This window comes from Pezoporus wallicus, unplaced genomic scaffold (genome assembly GCF_028554395.1).
Source record: "Pezoporus wallicus isolate ANWC-B61680 ecotype Strahan unplaced genomic scaffold, APGP_CSIRO_Pwel_v1 contig_818, whole genome shotgun sequence".
In the NCBI taxonomy this organism is placed as follows: Eukaryota; Metazoa; Chordata; class Aves; order Psittaciformes; family Psittacidae; genus Pezoporus; species Pezoporus wallicus.
In genome coordinates, this window is record NW_026636248.1 from 598035 (window position 1) to 613981 (window position 15947).

General features: G+C 41.1%; 1 long non-coding RNA gene across 3 annotated transcripts in view; it reads left to right on the top strand.

The window, feature by feature from the left end:
* The first annotated feature begins 2318 nt into the window (after positions 1–2318).
* LOC130593819 (uncharacterized) overlaps positions 2319–15947 on the top strand; it is a 68100-nt gene continuing 54471 nt past the window's right edge. Inside the window, exons 1-5 of one of the 3 annotated variants that reach the window (XR_008970879.1) lie at positions 2319–2487; positions 2720–2813; positions 4163–4344; positions 4814–4891; positions 5461–5817. This is a non-coding gene — a long non-coding RNA (uncharacterized LOC130593819). Of the gene's footprint in view, positions 2488–2716; positions 2814–4162; positions 4345–4813; positions 4892–5460; positions 5818–15947 lie in introns of those variants that run through there. The other 2 variants (XR_008970880.1, XR_008970878.1) reach the window with 2 other exon arrangements.

The following is a 15947-nucleotide window of genomic DNA, read 5'->3' on the forward strand; positions in this document are numbered from 1 at the left end:
AAATCTGCACTTTTATTCAAAGAAGAAAATGAGTATTGTGGTAAATATGCAGACAATCCACACCAAGTGCAAATCTGGTTTCTGTGTGTAGATGTGTGGTCTAGCTGCAATCTTTATGGAAGCTATTTCAGCTTCAAATGAATGTAGTATTTCTAAAATAGTTTAAATGAATGTGATCTGTCTGTGAAAGGGAACAATGGATGTAGTAAACAAGCAAACACGCTGTCAATAGCTGAGTGGGAAGGATACTGAATTTCATCAGAGGAGGACTAATGTGGGATTTCTGAAGTTACAACTGTCCAGTGCTTGTATTTGGTAGGTACAGGGACAGGTTTGCAGTTTGTGGAGAACATGTCAGCCCTGCACACTCCAAAATCAGGGGAAGAACGCCTGCTTTTAGCAATTTCCAGCCATACCAGTTGGAAAGTGTTCAGAAGTAGGGATCAACCGCATACCTTAAAACAAAAGCCTATGCGTTCAATGTTGTTCAGATGTGGTTTCACATTTTTAGCACCTAGCCCTTTTCCTTATGACACCCTGCCTCAAAAGGACAATCTGCATTACACAAGAGCTTGGAAGGGTGGCCTGGTTCTCCTGCCCTGGCTATCCCCTTTCAGGTTTCACATGTGTAAGGAGTACAGATGGCACACCGTGGGAAGGAAAGTTGCCCTTGCATGGGTCTAGCCGAACCCAGTGCTACCATTGGTGGTACCTGAGTTTTGTGCCGGTTCCTCTGCTGCCAGCTCCCTTGAGCATGGGCTGAAGCCTGCATTTGTGGCAAAGTTTAAGCTACTTTTCCCAGCTGAGCCTGAGTTTGAACTCTCCAGTGAATCACCATGTGAGGAAGGAGAGGGAGGAAGAGTGGGAAAGCCCCTCATCCAGCCCACTCCTGCACCATTTTTCATGTGGAGCCTGGTATTTGTGCCGAAGGTTGCTCCCAGAATGAGGAAGGCAGTCTAGGCATAACAACTTCTCACCTACCCTCCGTGTCCTGCTGGAGGAGCCAGGGCATCCCCCTACCCCACTGAATGCACTGCCTGCACCAGGAAATCCCAACTAGCCTCTAGCACCTTTGGCAGAGCTGCATGGGAGGTGAAGTTGGCACAGCAAGCAAAGCACAGCATTTTACTTTTAAAAGAAAGAAAAAGATCCCACAAACATGCACCATGGTAACATTAATGTTGCAGGACTTGCTAATTACTTACACATTCCTGCCTTACAAGCGTGTGATTTTTTTGTAGCCTTCACTTTTCACTGGTGTTAGTTTTGCACTTTTTAGTCCGGTTTTTTTTTTTTTTTTTGGTAATGAAGAAGAACCTCGGCTTACTGTCTGCTGCCAATTAGCTGTCTAGTCCTTGACACACAACTGAAAGGCTAGTGTGACTTAGGAAGTCCCACTGATGCTGTGCAGAGAAACCTCAGCAGCTTCTCTCTCCGGACCTACAGGGGATGTGGGTTTACAAGAATGCTTTAAGGAGTTTAGTCTGAGGCTGAACAGTTGGGTGTATTTAAAAGCTCTGCTCACTGCTTTGTAAATACAGAAGATTTCATAGGTTCCTTCTTTTCGAGTTTCCACAGGAGAGCTTGTAAATGTCTTGAACCAAATAGCTGTGCAATTAATGAACTGCGCATACACAGGCACTACATCCAGCTATGAATTCTCACTTAATAGTTTAACAAAGGTATCTGGTTTCATATGCTTTTCATTCTTTTTTAAATAGCGACAAGTTTGTCAATTAAATCCATCTTTAAAATAGATTTTACCAAACGTGTACTGCCCACTGAGATTCACTTAATGTTATCTTTTCAACATGTTTTTCCAAGAGAAATAAATAACCCAATATTCTATTATAATCAGTGGATTTGGTTTTTTAACTTCCCTACGTACCAAACATCTGACAGGATACTGCAAAACCCTCTGGAGAAACTTTTCTTTTATGGAGAGATCAGTATGAAAATTTTCACTCTGAAATGCAGACAAGACTAGATTTTCAAAAGCATATGCTGCATTTGTGGATTTCAACCCAAGACACCCAAAGTTTGATTTTTCAGGGATGCTGAGCAAACATAACTCCTACAGCCAGAATTTTTCCTGTTCACCACTGCTGCAAATCAAACTCTGCATTGCTAAGGGGACAAGAGGCAGCTTCTTGAACAGCTTTTACTTCCAATATTTCCTTACTGTGGAAATAGGCTTAAGTGATACTTGATGGCATTCAGTCACAGATGACACAGCTCATAAAGCCGAAAAAGGAGCAAAACTCAGGTGTTGAAAATTCACCTCAGTGTGTGAGAAAGAGAGGAGGGGGAGAGTTTGGGAGTGAGAGCTTGACTCTTTGAAAAGGAGACAGATGGTTTGAATTTACCGGCATGAATATTACAAGCTTCAGGTGTCCCCAGATGTTGTAAAAAGCAACATTAGAAATTGGTCACAAATAATATGTCCAAAGGTATCCAGGAAAACAATGGCTTTTGCCTCTGCTACAGGTAATTTGTTGAAACCTTCCCAGATGTCCCTTTTTAAAGGAAAACCTCTTTGCCAAGGACGAGGAGCATGATGAGAAGCTGGTTCTATTATACAATGTTACACATCTGAAAGTATTTTTGCTGTTTATTTTCAATATTGCTGGTTCGTTCCCCCCTTAGCACACCCTCAAACCTGCCCCCCCTCCATTCCTTTCTATAACTTTTAATCATATCCTTTATTTCCCCGAAGCAGGTAGTCCTTAATTACATTTTACAGACACAGAAATTCAGCACAAACTGGTCAAAACAGCTGTGGGGAAGTTTCTGCTTTGAAGGAAATATTACTGGTAAGGATAATTTTGCATCTTTTCCTTCATTTGTATTAACACGTTATCTTCTATCTCCTCCCAGCCAGTTTCCATATGCACAAGGAGGTAGCATTTCTTTCTAGTCACATAGTTGTTTTCTACAGTGGCTTTCTACATTTTCAATTTTGTGAGCTAATGTTCAAACATGCATGTTTATTGCCATGATTTTGAGGATCATAGCAGGATGTTTGGTACCCAAATATCACTGAAAGGTTTTTATGAAGTCATTTGCTAATATATATATTAGTCTATGGCATACAGGGGAAAACAGTACAAAAACAGAAGTTCACAAATCTTAATTTAGACTCTTCAATAACTTATGACACCCAGTGACTCTCACTCGGGGCAAAGAAAATACCAAGTGTCCTAGACATTTGCAAGGCCACCTATGGCTGTATATCCCCATGGTTTTGGTCAGGGTTCCCCAGTCTATCCCTGATTAGGTAGTACTGGCTTGTATTTGCTGCATTATGAAGCTGCCTCCGAAGACATGCAATGTACGTTTGTAAGCATTATCCCAGGAAACAGTGCAAGGTGTGATTATCCTCTCATGTTGGCTTTTCTGTAGAGTAAGTCTGTTTATTTGCATAGGATTAGTTGTCTTTTACATGGCTAAAAGAAAGTATACCGCAAGACCCTAAGGGTTAAAAGTTCGTGAGAGAAGGTGGAATAAACTGCTTACATACTCCTGAATCACAGCAGTGTGTTTGCTGAGCTAACGTTTGCAAAGCATCCTTTCCTAGCAAAACTGATATTTTTCTCTCTATGAAATAATTTCATACAGCAGAACTGTGATATGTAAAGAAATGTATTTCATAATTTGTGTTTATTAAAATCTTCTTTCCACATTTCCTTTATGTTTCTGTTATTAGATCTTTTATTGGATATTAATGGATGTTCTGCAGCTCTCAAGGGATCTTGGACGTTTTCTCAAGTAACTTATAAAAATCTCTGAATTCTCCAGATCTTGTTTTGTTCTCATGATGCTCAATTCTTATCATTCTTTTCAATTTTTTATCATGTAACATTGTAAGTACATTAAATTAGTAATGAAAAATGAAACCACAGGAGTCCACTGTATTCTAGATAATGACTGATACATCTTCTCACTTGTCTATGTTACATTATAGTGTCATAACTTTCCTTTATATTCAATAATATTTTTCATTATTGCACCATCCACAGCACAGAACTGTACTATTTTGTTCAGTTTCTAGCAATATTTTCCTTAAGTAAATCCATATCTGATAACTGCATTTATTTTCTCTTTCTTGCTGTGTAGTGGAAGGTAACACAGATTTCTCTTAGACCTCACTTTGGTTTTACAGGTGCTCAAAGATGTCATCAACAGATATTAAAGAAGATACATCAGAAAATAGGCCAAGGTGCAGTGCTCTTCAGGGGCTACAAAAGCTTTAGCTCTATGCCCTGGTGTCAAGAGGATTAAATGTGAATTTGAAAGTAAAGAATGGATGGGGAGTCAGTGGCTTTGAGCCAAGATCCTCTCCAGGTGAGTGCGGGGAGGCTTCCCAGTGACAGGCACAGCTGCCTCCCATCTAGTGCAATCAGATGCTGTAGTTAAGGCAGAAAGGTAAAACCTTTCTAGCCAGAAAGAAAAAGCCTAGTTAGTGCCTATGCATCCCATTCCCACCAAAACCCCTCTTTTCCTTTTTTCTCCCTTTCTCTTGGTTCAGGTCTGCTTGCTGGTTGATTTGTGCCTTGATGTAGGACTGCTGCTTCCCTCTTTTCTGTGGTGTCCCTGCTTGCCTTGGTTGCTTTTGCTTTGATGGCTTCCAGCAGAACAAAGCTAAACTCTTCAACAGAGCTCTGGGTGGTTTTAGGGTGCACTTGTACCCTGAATGCATAACTCCTGGAAGCATTATGTTATTGCCTGTCTGGAAAGACTCTTGCAATTACTGGAGAGCATAGGAGTCCATAAACAATTCAGAGCCCTCAAAAGTCTCAGTTCTCTCCCACAGCTGTGCATTAAAAGATGCTATGGTGGATCACTGAGATGTTCTTCAGAGGTGGGCTTGCTGGAGCTTCAAGGCCATGTGGTGAGTAATTTGCATTGGTGTTTCTGCATAGGTAGCCTCTGAGGAATGTATGTTTTATCCTGTAGGGAAGAACTGGGGGAAATATAAAATGTGTGCGCAGGGAACCTCCTGCCTTTCCTGAAGTAGAGATGTGGGAAAGATGAATTTCTTTGAGAACTACAAACGCATTTAATGCTTGCAGTAATCAAAGTCATCTGCTTAACATGTTCATTGTCAAATGTTTTTGTTTCTGGTAATCTCCATTCCCCCTAAACTGAATTTTATATTGTGGAGAACTCTGGAACTGCTTGTAAAGGTGCTTTTGTGGCCCAATAGCCATTTTAAAACAACCGACCCCCAATGCCCCCCTTGTCAATAGAGTGACAAGCAGCTTGGAGCAGCAGGGTGGTGGATTGGAGCAGGGGTGATTGGTATTTGTGCTGGAGGTAACCAGTGACTTCAGTCCCTGGTCAGCAGGCTGCCCATCAGAACAAGGAGCAAGCTGGGGGGGGCAGGATATCCCAGACAAAGTTTCTTGCCTTTGCTCACTGTACATTGACACATCTTGCTTCAGTCTTTTCCTCTGCCAGGGGCTTATTTTGCAAAGGGTGGTTTGAAGCAAAGAGCAGTTGCTGATGGCTTGAGACTTCTGTTTGTTGTGCACAAGACACAAGGACCCAATTGTAGTTTACATAAGTACCTGCCATTGCTTATGGTTATGTAAAGTAGGGATGAATATCTAAACCCTGGGATCAAAAACCTCCTACACATGAATGAGTCCGTTAAGAGGGAAAGAAAACAAGGCAGAGCCGTGCCAGTGAAAGCACGGATCACTTCACATTTTAGTTTGTGGAAGAACTGAAAGTAAAGGCAAACAATGAAAACATATGGTATTTCTCAACCACTAGGTCAGTGAGGAGGGTAATAATGGGATAAAAAAGAAAGATTCGTCTCATCCCCTCCTCTCCACAGAAAAATTCACTTAACTACAGGAAGATGTCAGGCGGGATTTGGGCAATGGGCTTAATGAAAGAGAAGGAGGAACTACCATTTAATGGGCAGAGACTCAAGCTGTCTAAGCACACCCAAAAGGATGAGTGGTCTGTTACACCTCTTTTGTGGCAGGCTTGACTCCAGGCCTGCCAGATGAGTGAAAGGGATAAGTTAATTATTGGGGGGGGGGGGGGGCTGAAAACCCTATCCTGCTCTGAAAGTGTATTTTTGGAATGTCTCTGCTGACTTTAGATGGTTTGGGGATCAAAACTGTTGTGCTCAGAAACAGTCTTTAGCATGCTAGTGACAGCAGGTGTGGGTGACCTGTCTCATCTTGGAGAAGTGGCATAGGAGGAAGCCTGACATGAAGGGCTGATGTCTGCTCCTGCCACTGATTAGACTGAGCACTGTGGGATGTGTTTTTACTGCACACAGGTATTTCTCCTTTTCCCACAAAGAGAGGTTGCAGGCATAGTCAGTGATAGCGGTGTAAAACCTTCATGGAAAAATGCCACCTTTGCTCCAAGTGGCTCTGCAACCTGGGCAGTGGCTCCCTGAGTGCCTGGGGATAACTCTGGTGTGTTTGCAGATGGGAAAAATACTGCTGTTGGTGCACTTTGTTCAGGTAATCAACCCCAGAGTATTGCATGTGAAGGAAGAGCTGTGATCTCAGATAGCTTGCTTATGACTCTGTAAACCAAAGTGGATGTAGGATGTGCTGGTTTCTTCTTTTTGCAGTGCTGGCCAGTGGTAGATTATAGTAGAGCTTTCCCAGTACTGGCTATGGGCCCCATGGAGCAGATAAATTATTGGAGTAGCTCTCATTTTGTGGCGAGTGTAGCTGTTCTCACCAGTATGCTCCCTGAGCAGCTGCCTTTCCTTCCCCACCTGACCTACACCTCAGTCTCCTCCTTGGGTCATCATCCTATACAAAACTCTTTCAGAAGCACTTTTCCTGTGCCTTCCCCAAGGAGTTTCACATCCTAACACTAATGGAGACTTTAGCTGTGAGCTAGGATTTCTGTACATGCTCTGTGAAGGACAGAAGCCATCCTGATTACTAAACTTTCCTACATAGTCCCTCTACTAGCATTTATACCCAGTAAAATTCCTTATTACAAATGAGGTTTTTAATTCCAAGCTTAGCCTGATAGAATGTAATTTAAAGCCATTTAGGATGGCTTAACCTTCAAAGCAAACTCAAGATTGTATAATTAGTTCTTGAAGCCACTGAACACTACCCATAACACAAACCAACTAAACTATTTATTAGTTTTGGAGTTAAGACTTGCTTGTTCTAAATTTTCAATAAAGTGCATCAAGTGCTCAAGTATTAAGCACATTTTGCTTCTTCCTAATCTTCCAATGCTCAGTAAATTTTATTTGTGAATAAAAGCATAGCCCAAGTGTTGCAAGACGTAGAATAAAAACCAAATTGAATCAGTTCTTGTGTGCATTAGAGGAAATAGTGGCAGTAGCAGTGCTTGGATGTTCTTTTGTGTGTGTGTGATCTTTTTTTCTCTTTTTTCTTTTATTTTTTTCTTTTACTGTCTTCAAAACTAATGAAACCAGCACAGACTTTTTGTAGTTTTTGAATGTCTTTCCATTTCATAAACTGTCTGAAACAAGGTGTGCTAAGAAGTAGCCCTACAGAAGTTGCAAAATGCTGCAAGGGTATAGTGAATAAATTTGTGTGGTACTGAAAGAAAATGGTCTCTCTTCACGATTTCTTTTAAGGGGCTGGCACAGGCAACACCAGAGTTTCAGGTTTAAAATTAGAGCTATTTCTATTGGAGTCAATGCATAGACAGTTCAGGTTTGTGAATTTTCTTGCTGCTTGTTTGTATTATTTGGACCCATGAATGTTTGACTGGTTTCAGGAATGTTGCTCAGCTGGGCTATCCCCAGTTTATAGAAGCAGCATCCCAACCCTCCTACCTGGGGACTGAGACATAAAGAAGTAAAAGGAGGTGATCCTGCCCCACTACTCTGTTCTTGTGAGACCTCACCTGGAGTACTGTGTACAGTTCTGGTGTCCTCAACATAAAAAGGACATGGAACTGTTGGAACAAGTCCAGAGAAGAGCCATGAGGATGATCAGGGGACTGGAGAACCTCCCGTAGGAAGACAGGCTGAGAAAGTTGAGGCTGTTCAGCCTGGAGAAGAGAAGGCTGCGTGGAGACCTCATAGCAGCCTTCCAGTATCTGAAGGGGGCCTATAGGGATGCTGGGGAGGGACTCTTCATTAGGGACTGTAGTGACAGGACAAGGGGTAGCGGGTTAAAACTTAAACAGGGGAAGTTTAGGTTGGATATAAGGAGGAAATTCTTTCCTGTTAGGGTGGTGAGGCAGTGGAATGGGTTGCCCAGGGAGGTTGTGAGTGCTCCATCCCTGGCAGTGTTCAAGACCAGGTTGGACGAGGCCTTGGGTGGCATGGTTTAGTGTGAGGTGTCCCTGCCCATGGCAGGGGGGTTGGAACTAGATGATCTTAAGGTCCTTTCCAACCTCAACTATTCTATGATTCTATGAGTCTATGTACCTTAAGAATGGTTGGTGTTGGGTTTGATCTAGGGATTCAGTAATCTGTGGTGGGGTACGGTCTGGAGAGTTGTTTGGGATTTCTTAAGAGGGCAGAACTTAATCATGACTTGAGGACTGACCAGCCTTAAAATATTTTTCATACAGAAGCCTCTCACAAATAACGATGTGTTCTGTCTAGATGTGAGGCTGGGTATCCATTGATGTCAGACAGGCAAATGGGAAACTATCTGGGAAAGACAGTCTGAGAACTACTGTTAGCATATGTGTTTCTAGCAAAGAATGCAGGCTCCAGTTACAACTCTTCACGCAAAATAGAGATTAGATGGGTTTAAAACCATTGGAAGGGTTTGTTTCTTCTGCATCTGTGAACTCTTATTTTGCAGGAGCTCATGCAATGCTTGTGTGGTGCTAAGAAGGCAAAGGGTTGTACCTTCAGTCATGCCAAAGTAGGATTTAGCCATTGTAGATGTTTGATTTGTAAAATCCTTGACTTGCTACCTGAGAGCCTAAATCTGGGCTGTAGTATGTCTCTGCATTTGCTTTTAGAAAGGGAAATCTTTTCTCTTTCAAATTCAAGATAAATCTCCTCAATAGTACAGGGGACAAGGTTTCACCCACAACTTTTCTTCTAGGTGCCCTCAAATTAACTGATGAAGTGAAATTGTTGTTTTTCAAATATTCTGTAACTCAGAGGGAGGGGAGAGGGTTCCTTGTCTTACAAACTACTTTTGATTCTCTTCAATGCCTCAGATATTTTCTTGGTCACAGCAGTCAGCTTTTTACAGGTGAATTGTTTTCTGGATTCTGTTGATGTTTGCAGTGAATTATGTTCCGACCACCAGTAGCAACAGCAGGAGATGCATTACTTGACTTCATAAAAATCAAGTCTAAAACAACAAATATCCCATAACAAATTAGCTGCATCATTGAGAGTGGATTTATGTGGCTGTTGTTTGGAAGCAGGGTTTTTGCTTTTATGACTTTTTCAGGGTAGTGATTAAAATGAGACCGTTAGACAACTGTTGCGGGTATTTTATCCCTGCTTTCATAACTGTCTCACTCTAGCTCCTTTTCTTTCTATAGTTAAAAGCCCCCTCTTATGGTCTATGGAAAGAGGGAGTATAAAAGGGCAGTTGTAGAATAAATTAGTGTTATATAAAGAACAATTCACCTACAGCAAGAAATAATCACAGCCTTAAGCATCAGTTTATTTTCAGAAACAACATGCTTGTGACATGCAAGCAAAGCATACAAGACATTTGGCTCACTGGGCTGCTTCTGTTGGCTTGCTCTGGTCAGGATTTGGGCACTGCCAAAAGCTCAGGGTTGTTCCTGACTTTAGGGGCATGTAGGGCATGCCTGCACTGCTCTGGGGCTTTTAGAGCCTTTGAGTTGCAAAATAATCTCTGGTTAAAGCAAGGCCTTGTTGGTAAGGTTGCCTGAAGCTCTGGGAGCCCAGAATACCTGCCCGTGGAACATCCTGCCCAAGAAAAGAGGGTTCTGCTAGGACCATGCCTGTGACTCTGCAGAGTTTGTTCATACCCATCGCTTCTCATAGAAATGGCAGGATCTGGTGAGGTGGTTTTCTGGCATGAGTGTTTGGAAAATCTACTGTTGTCTCTGCCTTGGAGGGATAACTGCAAAAGAAAAGCCTGGGAGGCTGTTGGGTATCTTTGATAAGATGTTCCTATATAAAACCAAAATGTTATAATTCTATTGCTTGTTGATTTCCTGTCATGTGAAATGTTATTTTCTGTGGTGAATGAGAGAAACTCTTACACATTATCAGTCTTTAAGTTACTCTGCCCCAAGGCTTTAGTAATTTAACTTCATCCCCTTTCAAAGTGTGGGTTGGGGGGGGGGGGGTGTTGTTGTTCTTTTTTTTTTTTCCCTTTTTTTTTTTGTTCCTTCCCCCTCTCCTCTTTTTTTTTAAAAACTTGAAACTTAAGGGAAACAAAAACCCCAAAAACCTTCCAAAATCTGCCCCCACTCCCTCAGGTGATGCTCTTCTGAAGTGTAAATGCTCAATTATGCAAAGATAAGAACATGAAAAACTTTGGAAAGCAAAAAGAGGTTACTTGATTAATGAGTAAAGCTGTGTTAATAATGGATTTCTAGTCTCCTGGCCAAACCAAAGAAGGGCTGGGGGAAGGGAAATAATCTAACCTAGATGGAAGTAGCACTTGCATAAAGGCAGAAGTAGCACCAGGGACTAAAAAGAAATGCAGGCAGCTGGGAATATTCCTTATTTCTAAGCTCTTCAATAATTATTTTTTTATTTTTTTATTTTTCCTTGTCTCTTTCCATCTCTCTTGTGGCAAGAGGGATTCAGTGATAACACATGCATGCAAGGATTTGGTGCCATAGCTCTTAGGACAGAAGACTGGATAGGGACATCATACTTTCCTGCCAGGACAGGTGGAAGAGATCAGGGCTATTCTTCCTGTAGGAGCTGCAAACAGTTTTTGCACCAAATACTGTGCACAGTGTTAGGCTGAGCTGCACCTGTATGGTTCCAGACAACGCATGCTGCAGGCTGCGTTTTGCCCAGTACAGGCGTTAAAAGGGAATATTTTGGAAGGTGTTATTTAGGGGACAAAAGATGTAAGGAAAAGTTATCTTGGTCTTGATAATTTTGGCTCTTCTGTGCCATTGACCACTCACTGAAGGCATGCTCCAGGGTATCCTTATATACAAAAACTTGTAAGAGCAAAAAAATTCAATGTGGCCACCCTAATCACTTCTGACTGCCTTTATGGCTACTGGGTTAATATAAGCATTTATTTTTAAGCTCCCCTCCACCCCAATTTTTTTTTTTTTTAAGTAGCATGATCAAAACTCTGATATCAACTAGATACTGGAAATTAAACATATTTTCAATATAATATTACCTTAAATTTTTTAGATAAACCTGGTAGGTAAGATGATTTCGGTCATGAAAAGCAACAACTTCTTTAGCGCAAGCTTGGTTACCCAATTTTGTAGTTTAGAGAACGCAAATCATTCTCTCAATGTGCAGGTATGAGATACTTCTGGAATCTGGTATTTGAGCTAGTACCATTTCCATGCTGTCAGCTTCAGGTCTGAGCAGATTAAGTATGCGGTATAATGCTGGGACACTAAGGTTGAAGAAAGAAGACTGTAACAAGAATTTATATGTTCTTGGTGCAAAGTGTCTCCTTCCTCCCTGGCTACGTTTTACGAATGGTTTTACTGTTTGCAGTGATTCGTTCTTGCTCAGCCTTCTGCCTTTCCATGTTTCTCTTCAAATTCTCTTTTGTTTTACATTGCAGAGTGTACAAACATCCCCTGTTATTTGTCTTTGTCTTAGATGTCCTGCATAACTTTGTTTTTTGATGCATAAATTATGTTTTGTTTCCTAGATGTCACTGGTGAAGGAGATTAATTGCAGAAAATCCATGATGCTCCTTTTTGAACCACAGATATCTGCAACTGCCTAGTTTTTTATGGCCAATTGTTTGTTTACTCATTATCAGCATGGTGTTCAATTTTATTTTTTTCAAACATCTATTTAATTAAAAAGGACATGACATTTTCTAAGCTTTAGAAAACTGCACGTTATCCTAATGTAAAGCCATCCATGTTAAGGAGGCCTGTATTAAGGATGGCTTGTTTGTGTCCAGTTCAGCCACTGAAGCCTAACAACATTAAATTTAATACATGAGCTGTTTGAAATGCCATGCACATCATTTAATGTGTGCCTGCCCACAGACCCCACTATCCTATGGTGTGTTCTTCGTTCTGTGGGATCCCAGTCACTGGCTTTGCAGGTTTGAAATCCCTTAAGAGAGAAAATCGCCCCATATCAGAGTTCTAATTGATTTTTAAATCGGTCTCTTGATGTGCGCAAGCTAACCACTCACTTCTCCAGGCAAAGGACCTGATGGTTATCACTTACTCAATTACATATTGCTGAGATTACACATAGTTAAGTGAAGTTGGTTTTGATTCTCAGGCCCAGAGAAACAAAGGTAATTGTAATTTGTAGCAGCCTGTTGACCATGATGCCCAGAGACTTCAGGTACAAAGATCTGCTCTGGACCGGAATTTCCTCAGGTGCTGCAGTGATGGAGACCAAGGGATTGAATGTGTCTGAAAATGTGCTGATAAACACAGAGCTCTCCAGATACTGGAATGGCTTTAGCCCTAAGTAATTCACAATAAATCTAAAATGCCAAAGGACTAGGTAGTTAAGACTCTTTAAACACATAATATTTAGGGTGTTTAATGCCTAAATAAATCAAACTTACTGTGTCTGTGTCCCTTCTGAGAATTGCTTTTGAGATAGCTTGGGAGCTCTGAAAAATATTGCCCTTCAAGCCTTGAGGTACTTGTGCTGGGGGTCTTGGTCTGGGCTTGGCTGAGCCCAGTGATAAGTCTGTTCTTTGTATTTTCCTTCCCTATTCCAGTAGCTGACAGCCCCACTGGCCTTCAAACCCTATACCAAAGAACCTGATGGGCACCACTAAGTGCAGTTTGTGTTTGAATGCTTCATAGGTGATTGCATGCCTGGGACAGCTGTGCAGTGGGAGCTGCCTTCCAGTGGGAAGGGCTTGAAGCCTGCTACTTATGTCTTAGCAAAACATGAATAATATATAGGTGTCAACATATTTTTTTTCTTTTTTTATAAGCCAAGGTACAGTTGTGTTATATAGTTTCATATAAAGAGCTCTCACAAAACATTCAATGGCGGAATGTTAATGGGCTTTTATTGCTCTGCAAGGAAGGAACAGCAAGTCACAAAGGAGAAGTTTTGAAATGCTTAAAAATACTTGAACTAAACCAATGTTCAGTATTTATTGAACTTCAGACTGAAAAAGTAAAAGCCCCCTAATCCTGCTTTAGGTGTTCTCATATTTCTGTGAATTAGAAATACTACAGTACCTTTGGAAACATTTTTCAGTGGCAACAGAAAACTAAATTAAAATGTTATATGGAGGTGTCTTGTCTCATCAGTGCAATGGGAGTGAAGTTTAGAATAAAGTAAATGTTTTCATCTGTTCAAGTAGTCTGAATAATGCTCAGCCCTCTGAATTAATAGGCAGGAAGTCAATCAAATTACTTGGTTAACTTTTATAAACCTCAGAAAGCATGGCTTGAGTGGATAAAGAATGTCAGCAGAGCTTGAGTGGCATTTAATAACACACAATTAATTTGGAAATGTGTGTTTAAAGGGCAGTAAATGTACTGCATGCAACATAGTTCACTTTCCTGGAGCAGGTTTTTGTCTTTGGAGGAGACATAAAACTGAAGTTGTGGATAGTAGTAATGCTGCTTGGGCTTCTCTTGTGATTCCAGTATGCAATCTACTTGCATTTTTATGATAATGTCTGTTGGTTAAGACATTCTTCACTTCAATGAACTGCTGTTGCACCTCAGGATGCGATCAGCAATGTAGGGTTTTCATCTCATTTCTTGAACACTGTGATTCCTTGAGATACGTGCTTAAGTCCCAGTGTGGTTATTATTAGCTGTAATCATTTAATGAACTATGTAGTAGTCACCTGAAAGTATTGAAATGGAGGTTGATCAACAATAGTATAGTGGTGAACAAGAAAGTCAATGCAATTTGTTAAGATCAGTGAGGTGAAGATCTTGTAGATAAAAGGCCACTGGAATTTAGCTCGTTTGCCTATCTCCTCCCAGTAAGGTTTTAATTTTCTGATGCCCTTTTGTCATGACTGATAATATCTTGAGAGCAGGACTCTGGTGTGGCTTGACTGGTAAAGTAAAGCTGTATTATTGATTTCTCCCTTCTCTTGAAGGCTAGGGTGTGTTTCTGGCAACCTGAGGCATTTGAATAACTTTCAGCATCTGAACAGGCATCTAAGACCAGGGGCTGGGTTTGCCCTTAGGCCCCCTTTTCAACTTGCAAGACTAAGCCCTCAGTATGAGCTTTTAAATGAAGCTGGCAAAAGCTAATTTCTTGGACCTTTGCAGAGCCTGTATGCTCAGGATAGAGGTCAGGCTGCAGTATGTGTAGGTTCAGGACAGAAAGGTTTAGCAGCAGACCAGGTAAGCCTTCTGCTGCATGGGCTGAAGTAGCTGACCTTGCTACCTAGTGTCTGTCAGGTGTGAGGTAAAAATGCATAGCACCATGGAGCATCATGGTTTCCAATTAAGAGGTGAGGTCAGGATGAGGTGCTGTGAGTTTGCCTTTAGATTTTTATCTCCAGACAAAGCTGTCTGAAAAATATCAGAGGTTTTGTAGGTAATCTGTGAATAAGTGTTCTCTCTAGTTCTTTTGAGTTGGAAGGCTCTGAGGTTCGATTATCTTATACTTCGTCTCTAAGGGTGACTTATGCTAATCAACTTTTGGTTCTCTAAGATACGGTAAGAATTTTTTAATATTATTATACAATCTCTAAAGTTTTTTTTTATGGGACTAACTTTCAGGTAGAGATGAATGCTAACTTACTAACTATTAGCCCATGAAAGTGTTATTAAGTCCACTGCTTGGTCATGAAGTCCTTGCTCATGTGCTATTTTCTGGATTCCAATAATAGCAACAAGAAGTATTCAGGCTTCATGTAGTGATTGGTTAATCAAGCCAGAAAATCAGTTTCAAGCTGCCGAAAGCATAGCCAAAATGGACCTTTGCTGTCTGAAATGCCAAGGAAGACTTCTGGGTCTTGAAGAAGAAATATGTGGGTACTGTGAGTGCATCAGAAGCAATACGTGAAGAAACTCCATATTGCTGTGAAGTAGGAAGAGTGACCAGACTGGTGCTGCCCAAGTTTGAAAAGTTCTGTTTTGTGCCATGCAGTTTCTTTTCTATAGTGAATCTCCTCAACTCTTTACACAGTATCGTATCAGTGCACTTGACATCTTTTTGATTTCATCCTGTATCAATTCAGGGTACTTTAAGTCACACTTATCCCGGGCTTGTACTCTGAACCAGACTGAATAAACTGACTATAGTCTTGCACAGCTTCAAGCATGTGAGTGGATCCAGTTAGAAGACTTCAAGATATTCTTGTTTAGATCTAGGTTAATTTCACTCTTGATTAAGTGTAGACAGTAAAAAGACTGACAGAAAGACTTTGTAAATTAAAAACTGAGCATTGCAACTCTGCATAGGTATGGACCCCTGAGACGTGTAAAAGGTGGTGTTGCACTGTTTCTTTATCTGGGTCTGGTTAGTCCATTTGCTGTTGTTTGGCATTGGAAGTGAAGTTCCCCTGGAGTTTTAAACCATTCTAAACCATTTCTTAACTTACCTAAAGATAGTTTAGAGCAATCTAATACCAGCATGAGCTAATGCTGGTCTGGAGCAGGGAACAGTGGGCTCGAACAGCACTGGGGTGCAGGACAAGAGCAGGAAACTTTAACAATGACAGTGAGAAGGGGGAGATGACCCTGGATGTGTAACATGAGGAAAAAAAAGAATAAAAACTGGCTCAGATTCTGGAAGAAGTCTTCCTCCTATGAAATTAGTTCAGGATTGCTTATCACTTGTGGTTTGCTGTTCTCCAACTGAGGTAACTTCCAGGCTTGTCCCTTCTGATAGGTTTCTCTTGTTG